General features: G+C 38.1%; 1 pseudogene; it reads left to right on the top strand.

The window, feature by feature from the left end:
- Positions 1 to 1004: 1004 nt before the first annotated feature.
- LOC122097674 overlaps positions 1005 to 7702 on the top strand; it is a 99295-nt pseudogene continuing 92597 nt past the window's right edge.

Genomic DNA, 7702 nt, shown 5'->3' with positions numbered 1-7702 from the left:
TCATGGACTCCTACTCTCTACATCCTCATGGACTCTGCCACTGTATGTGATCACAGGACTTTCCCTTTTTCCTTTTTGGCTTCTGCCTCATAAAATTTCATTCAGATTTCATCCAAAGATGCATACATACATTCACCACCAAGGAACTCTTGCTGCTACTTTCTCCTGGACGAAATGGATGATATCTTGGCTTTTTACCTCTAAAACCAACATGATTTGACAGTAGCAAGTAGCCAGGGAGAGATGGTGCCCCTTTATACCTATCAAAAGGTTGAAATGTTAGACCTACCCAGGAGAACAGCCCTCTTCCCCTGAAGGACAATATGTAGCCTTACCAGAAATCTCCTTCCTGAAACTGGTAATCATCTGTAACTGTTAATCTCCTGAATGTCAATTACCTGACTATGAAACAGCAAAAGGTCCTCATCCTTGTGTGGTTACTTCTATACCTGCTGTGGCCACACCTCCTTCTTGCCTTCCTCTATATAATCTCTCTACACCATCAGTGAAGCTACAATGTGCTACACACTACACCCTACACGCTACTCTCGAGTGGGGCCCAGCACACCTCTATGCATACCTACACCTGGTGCAGACTTGCAGTTTGGTTCTCCCCAATAAAATCTCTTCTGCCTGGATTGCATGGTAATCTCTTTTTAGGAATCCTTACATCTGGTGCCAAAACCTAGGAGGAGATCGTTTCAGGAGTCTTTAGATCCCCTCTGCTTCTTTCTCTTTTCTTGGGTCAGTTCACCTCGTGGCCACCCAATCCTAGAACTAACACTGGTGAAAGAACCCCATGGCTGACTTTTTGCTTTTACCATCACTGGCCATGCTCTCCCTACACTGTCTCTTGTCTATGTCTGGTTAATGACTCTTATCTATGGGATATGTTTGTCTCCTACTTTTAATGTGGTGATGTGCCAGAGAGATCTCTATGCCTTTTGGCTTGCCTCTTCTCATTTTTGGGATGCCTGAATTGAGAATCTGACTCTTAGCTGGAGATGCCGCTGGTGGACTGGGATGCCTTCCACCTGTTGCCTCCTTCAGTCTATGTCCTTGAGGATCTCTTTGAAGACCCACTCTATGTTCTTATGGACTCCCTCTACACCATATGGGCACCCTCTATGTCCTTACAGATACTACCTCTCTGTATTTAAGGACTCCCCCCACTACATCCTCAAGGACTCCTCCCCTCTATGTCCTCATAACAATTTTCATTCTGTCATTTTTAGGCTATCTAGTAATGCTTTATTTTGCTTTATTCTTTGGCCCGTGGCTCATGAGATTTCTTTCCGATTTCATCCAAAGACGATATGCATGTTGATCACCAAGGAACTGTTGCTCTTAGCTTCTCCTGAACCAGACCACATCTTTCCCTTTTACCCCTAAAACCGATGCCCCTTGTCAGTAGGAAGGTAGAAAGATTTGGTATCCCTCTATAACTATCAAAAGATCAGAGTGTTAGCTCTGTCCAGAAGAGCCTCCTTCCCCCCTCCTTTTTGTGAAGGACAGCATGTAGCCTTATCAGAAATCACCTACCTCAAACCAGCACTTGTAACTGTTAATCACCTCACTGTCAACCATCTGACTGTGAGTCAGCAAATGTACCCTAGTATCTTAGGTCACTTCCTCATCTTCTGAGGTCACTTCTGCATCTGTGGCAGCTACACATCCTCTTTGCCTTTCCCCATATAACCTCTATCTGCCATTAGTTCTCTCTGCACACCTACCTACATCTGTGCAAGCCAGGGGTTTGTTTCTCCTAATAAACTCTTTTCTGCCTGAACCATGCGTTGGCCTTTTTTAGCAACCCTTACAAGTATATATATAAAATGTACTCCAATCAACACCACTCCTATCATTCTTTCATATTTCCTCCTAGTACTTAAAGCAATTTCAACAAATTTTATTGTTGTATTTTTACACATGCAATTTCAACCATATTCATTCTCATTCCAACCTTTAGTCCTCCCTCTTCCTGCTGGTAATCCTCAATAAAGCCCATTTAAAATTTCCTGTAATTAATTTCTTTAGTGTATTAAGTGCACCAAAACATTTCACCATATTTCAAATACACATATATCAAATTTATCTCAGAATATGGTTACTTTCCATCCCCGCCCCACAGCCCTTTACTTTTATTATTTTTTATATCTTCATATACAGTTATATATAACTATATATAGCTATATATAAAGAGTTATATAGCTATCTTCATATATAGTTGCAAAGTGTTTTGAAATTATCCATTTTGCCCTATTTCTTCATCCCTTTAGATGATCTCACAGAGTTACCATCATGTTATGTATAGATACATATTGCACATTTATTTATTTATATTTTTTGGGTCCGGTTGTGGGGCCTGAACTCTGGGCCTGGGTGCTGTCCCTCAGCTTTTCAGCTCAAGGCTAGCGCTCTACCACTTGAGCCACAGTGCCACTTCTGGCTTTTTTCTTTTTGCTTATGTGGTGCTGAGGAATCAAACCCAGGGCCTCATGCATGCAAGGCAAGCACTCTACCACTGAGCCACATTCCCAGCCCCACTTTTATTTATTGACATTGGCATATGTATGTCTGTGTCTATGAATATATGTTTCATGTCTAGCTTATATGAATATATGTGTATATATGGATAAAACTATAGATAGCTGAGGTTGCCTTAATTTGTTCAATCTGATGTTATCAAATTCCACCCATTTTCTCTTCCCATTCCACTCATTTCTCTTTATGGTTCTGTACTATTCCCTGATATATACATGCCATTTCTTTTTCTATTCATCTCTCACTGAGTCGTGTGAATAGAACTGCAATAAATATATTTATACAGGTTTCATTACGTAATATTGATTTAAACTCTTATATGTACTCCCAGGAGTGGTATGCCAGGTTTTTTTTTAAGTAGTAGTTTTTTTTTAATAAGAAACCTCTACATTAACTTCCATAGTAGTTGTACTAGTTTACATTCTTACCAGCAGTGTATGAAAGGTCTTTCTCCCTATATCTTCACCTCAGTGATTGTTTTCTTGATGATTGCCATTCTGAGATTTCATCTTAATCAATTAATCAAATCAATTTGATTTGAATTTCATTTAACGCTGAGGTTGAATATTTCTTTATGCATCTATTATCCATTTGTACTTGTTTATTTTTTGCTAACAGTTCCATTTGTTGGGGTATTTATTAATTGGATTATTTTGTTTTTAACTTTGAGGTATTTGTATATTTTAAATATGAATCCTTTGACTGCTGAATGACTGGCAAATATTTTTTTTTCATTCCAAGATTTGTTTCTTGGTTTCAATAATTGTTTCTCTTGTACAGAAACTAGTTAATTCAGTGTAGTTTCATTTGCCAATCTTTTTTTTGGGGGGGGAGGGGTCCGGTCATGGAGCCTGAACTCTGGGCCTGGGCGCTGTCCCTCAGCTCTTTAGTTCAAGGTGAGCGCTCTACCACTTGAGCCACAGCGCCACTTCCGGCTTTTTTTCTTTTTGCTTATGTGGTGTTGAGGAATCGAACCCAGGGCCTCATGCATGCAAGGCAAGCACTCTACCACTGAGCCACCTTCCCAGCCCTCATTTGCCAATCTTTATTATCACCTTCTGGGCAATTGTAATTCTACTCAGAAAAATAGTTCGTCTATCTATAATTTCTAGCTATAATTTTTTCTGTCCTTTTCTATAGTAGATTTAAGGTTTCACTTATTTGTGTTTTTTATTTATATAGATGTGATTTTTTATATAAGAGATATTAATGTAATGCCAGGAAAATTGATGTAGGCATTGCTTTTCTGAATAGATTCCTATTTACTCAGAATAAAAGAACCAGAATTGAAAAATGGGATTACATAAAACTAAAAAGTCTCAGTACAATTAAGGAAACAATGACCATAATCAGGAGAGTACTTATAGGATTGGAGAAACCTTTTGACATTTAGTTATCAGATAAAGTACTAATATATAGAATATGTAAAATGAGGAAAAATTCAACATCAAGACAATAAATAATGCAATTGTTGAATATGAAAATGAACAGTTTTCAAAATAATGCAAATGGTTTATCACATGAAAAATAGTCAATGTCCTTATGCATAAATGAGTGCAAATCAAAACATAATTGTGATTCCATCTCAACCTATCAACAAGTAAACAACAAATATTCATAAGGTTGTGGAATAATAGACCTTTATATACACTCTTGGTAGGAATGTAAAATACTGAAGTTTTCTATAAAAATCAGTATGGAAGTTTCTTTAAATTCTAAACATAGAACAGTTTTATGATTCTTCTATATGACTGCTTAGCATATATCCAAAGACTGTAAGTCAATATATATTAAAAATATATAGACACTTATATGTAAAAGTAACCTGATGTACAGTAATGTAATAGGGAATCATTTTAGCTGTTAAACAATTGAATGGGTAAAGAATGTGGTATATAAATAATATGTAATATTATTAAGTTAGGAATAAGAATGGAATTATACCACTTACAAGCAAGTGGGTAAAGCTAAAGGTAACATTGTTGAGGGAAATTAACCAGACTGAGACATATAAATATCAGATGTTCTCTATCAAATATGAAATATAACTCTTAAAGTGAATAACACGTATCTAAAATAGTTGTCTGGTTGGGGAAGGGTTAAAGAAGAGAGTGAAGGAAAGTGAATATGGTGAATGTACTTTATATACATGGATGAAAACAGGAGGATAAAACCTAAAGAATTTTTAATTTTCAGAATAGAAGACATGTGAGGAGGGAGAATGAGAACAGTTGTAAGTTTAATCGAAGTAGATTATAGATGCATGAAAATTTCACAATGAATCTCCTTGTCAGAACTAATATATGCTAATAAATTTTATAAAATATACTTAAATATAAATGAAAAAAGGAGACTAAGGGAATCTGTAGGAAAGGTGTATGAAAGGAAAGGGCAATGGAGGTGAATTTGGAATGTATCTACATTTGTATGCATCTATGTGTGTTATCTATGTATGTATTTACATATGTATATGTCTAAATCTATCTCTAGCTATATCTATCATCTATCTATCAATCAATGTATCATCTATCTCTCATACGTATATATGAAGAAAGCATAATCAAATCCACCAAGCCCTGTTTTCAAGTAGAAGTATCACAAGGGGATAAAAAAACAAAATAGAGGGGATGAAAATATTTAAAGTACACTATAGACATGTATGGAATTACCCAAATAAAACAAAAATAATTCCCCTTTACTATTTTTGTGCCAATCCTGAGGCTTGAACTCAGGACCTGGGCACTGTCTGTAAGATTTTTCGCTCAAGGCTAGTGTTCTACCACTGGAGCTCCACCTCCTCTTCTGGCTTTTTTAGGGTGGTGAATTGGAGATAAGTGCCTCACAGAATTTCCTGTGCAAAACTGTGGTCCTCAGATCTCACACTCCTGAATAGACAGGATTACAGGCTTGAGCCACAAGTTCCCAGCTCTTACTAAAGAATATTTTGAAGCCAGGCACCAGTGGCTCATGCCTGTAATCCTAGCTACTCAGGAGGCTGAGATCTGAGGATTGTGTGGTTCAAAGCCAGCCTGGACAAGAAAATCTGTGAGACTCATCACCAATAAACTACCAGAAAACCAGAAGTGGCGCTGTGGCTAAAGTGGTAGAGCGCTATCCCTGAGCTTAAGAGCTGAGGGACAGCTCCTAGGCCCAGAGATCATGTACCATAATCGGGGCGGGGGTTGGGGGGCAGCGGGGGAAGAATATTTTGAAAGGCATCTGATCTTACCTTGTGTTGAAACATCTGCAACTTAGAACCACGGTGGGATTGGTCCAAATGTTTTCCTTGCCAGGAACATGTTGCCTTTAGTAGAAACCAAATTGGTCTGAGGACATGGCGTTTTGGTCTTCAGCTTTTGAGCACTAGTAACATAGCAACACTGCTGTATGTCACAGTGCTATGTTGAGTCAGCAGTGAGAGAACAATGCTGCCTAGTAGTGGCCACACCCCTGGGCCAACAAGCTCCTGAAGCTAGTTACATAAATGTTGAGAGATAAACTGGAAAGAGGAAACAAGACAATATCTAATCTCTCAATGTTTGTAGTGTTGATAATAAGTTATTACATGTGATCTTGTAACTTAATTGTATGATTTTAAATGTTTATCTCTTCTTTAACTGAAATTATCTTCCAGTTTTGATCTCACTTCTGATATTCAGTTAAAAATTGTACAATCATCTCACAATTGTGCTTGTTTTTTTCAGTGTACCCAAACCTCACTCCTACCTGATCTCTTCTATTTGAATAATGTAGTCTTATTCATTCATGATCAAAACATGCAAGTAAACTTGATCTTTGATATCTCCTCTTCAGTCATATTCTGTCATCAAAGATTGTCAGTTTTACCAGGTTCTCTACAATATATGGCCAGTTGGTTATCACTCTCTGTACTCCATTACTGTTCTAAGTATCATAACTATCTTATCAGAATTCCCCACAATCTGGGCTGGGAAGGTGGCTCACTTGCCTTGCATGCCTGAGGCCCTGGGTTCGATTCCTCAGCACCACATAAGCAAAAAGAAAAAAGCCGGAAGTGGCTCTGTGGCTCAAGTGGTAGAGCGCTAGCCTTGAGCTGAAGAGCTGAGGGACAGCGCCCAGGCCCAGAGTTCAGGCCCCACTACCGGACCCCCCCAATAAAGCAAAAAACAAAAAAAACAAAAAAACAAAACAGAATTCCCCACAATCTATAATTGCTAGACTTTCAGATTCTTTCTTGTCCTTTTCCTTTGTCTTCCTTCTATATGTTCATTTGTATGTGTATATATCTGTCCTCTGTTTATCCATCTATGTACTCAGGTGATCAACTGATCTTTAAAAATGATATGAACAGGGGCTGGGAAGGTGGCTCAGTGGTAGAGCGCTTGCTTTGCATGCCTGAGGCCCTGGGTTCGATTCCTCAGCACCACATAAGCAAAAAAAAAAAAAAAATGATATGAACAACCTAGGCACTGGTGTCTCAAGCCTGTAATCCTAGCTACCCAGGAGGCTGAGAGCTGAGAATTGTGGTTCAAAGCCAGCCCAGGCAGGAAAGTCCAAGACAGTCTTATCTCCAATTAAACACCAGAAAACCGGAAGTGGCACTGTGGCTCAAAGTGGTAGATCAGTAGCCTTGAGTAAAACAGCTCAGGGACAGCACCCAGACCCTGAGTTCAAGCCCCATGGCTGACAAAAAAAAGAGATGAACAAGAGTAAGTGTTAAAGCAAGAACAAAAACTTTAGCATCGATTTTTATAATATCAATGTGTTGGTACTATTTAAAGCCTTGGGACTGGGTGAAAAAATCCAGGCATAAAGTGAAGATAAGGAAAAAATTAACTTAGTAATAAGTATAGGAGTATGTCTTTGAATCATCAAAAAATTTACATCAAATGCTATAAACTAAACATTTACTTTGGTAATGACAGCATATTGAAAATACAGTCAATATATATAGATATGAGTGTGTCAAATTGTTTATAAACAAGAGAAATTCTTCAAACACCATGGGCATAGTAGCACGTTAAGATATAAAATTTTCTTGGTATTAGTGGCTCATATCTGTAATCCTAGCTACTCAGGAGGCTGAGATCTGAAGATTATGGTTCAAAGCCAGCTCAGGTAGGAAAGTCCATGAAACTCTTATCTCCAACTAACCACCAGAAAACCAGAAGTGAGCCTA

This window comes from Dipodomys spectabilis, unplaced genomic scaffold (genome assembly GCF_019054845.1).
Source record: "Dipodomys spectabilis isolate Male_0828 unplaced genomic scaffold, ASM1905484v1 ptg000424l, whole genome shotgun sequence".
Taxonomy (NCBI): domain Eukaryota; kingdom Metazoa; phylum Chordata; class Mammalia; order Rodentia; family Heteromyidae; genus Dipodomys; species Dipodomys spectabilis.
Note: the sequence above shows the minus strand (reverse complement) of the source record. Positions and strands in the feature narration are given on the sequence as shown.